The 762-nt window shown below is 33.7% G+C and overlaps 1 protein-coding gene across 1 annotated transcript in view; it reads right to left on the bottom strand.

Annotated features, from left to right (window-relative positions):
* Positions 1-751: 751 nt before the first annotated feature.
* LOC121695674 overlaps positions 752-762 on the bottom strand; it is a 1,786-nt gene continuing 1,775 nt past the window's right edge. Inside the window, exon 2 of the mRNA XM_042076734.1 lies at positions 752-762. This exon is cut by the window's right edge and continues 1,257 nt beyond it. The gene's annotated coding sequence lies outside the window, so the exon portion shown is untranslated.

Raw genomic sequence — 762 nt, 5'->3', positions numbered from 1 at the left:
CCAGATAAATTACTAAACCTACAGAGAGATAAATATCCTATAGGTAGGTAAATTATATCTATGAAGACAAACAGACTTGTGAACACTCAACACAGAGACACAGACAAATACATACATGTTTAAGTTCACTGACATATACAGACGCAGACATATTCTAACATACATACACAAACACCCACTTGCACACACATGCACAGAAACACAGACACACACACACACACACACACACACACACACACACACAAACAGGTATGCAATGTTGATTATGAATGTTATGCATAAGACAGATATATAGTATACAATTAGATAGACTGACAAGTAGACATTTTTAAGTTTCTATACACATATTTACACACTCAGACACTCATACCCCTCTCCCCATCCCTCCCCCCACACACTCCAACCATGCATATTGATATGTCTGTGCAGATAGGTAATGATTATGTCTATAGGCAAACATAAGAATACTGTATGTCTGAGCGTAGTCTACACACTTAAACCCACATATATAATAAAAAAAAAGAAAGAAAGGAAAAACAAAACAAAACTGCAGGTTATTAAAAAAAAGATAAAAGAAATGAAAAAGAATAAAAGTAATTGTGCACACACATACACAAACACATACACACACACACACTTACACATACACAAAGTCCTATGTCTTTTCACAAAATGAATATTCATACAAAGTTTTTTTTTTCTTTTCACTAATGCAAGAGACTATCATATATAAGTTGCACTAATGCAATTGCACTAATGCAA

Source organism: Alosa sapidissima, chromosome 21, assembly GCF_018492685.1.
Source record: "Alosa sapidissima isolate fAloSap1 chromosome 21, fAloSap1.pri, whole genome shotgun sequence".
NCBI classification, from domain to species: domain Eukaryota; kingdom Metazoa; phylum Chordata; class Actinopteri; order Clupeiformes; family Clupeidae; genus Alosa; species Alosa sapidissima.
The sequence above is the reverse complement of the archived record's forward strand: the minus strand, read 5'-3'. Positions and strand labels throughout refer to the sequence as shown.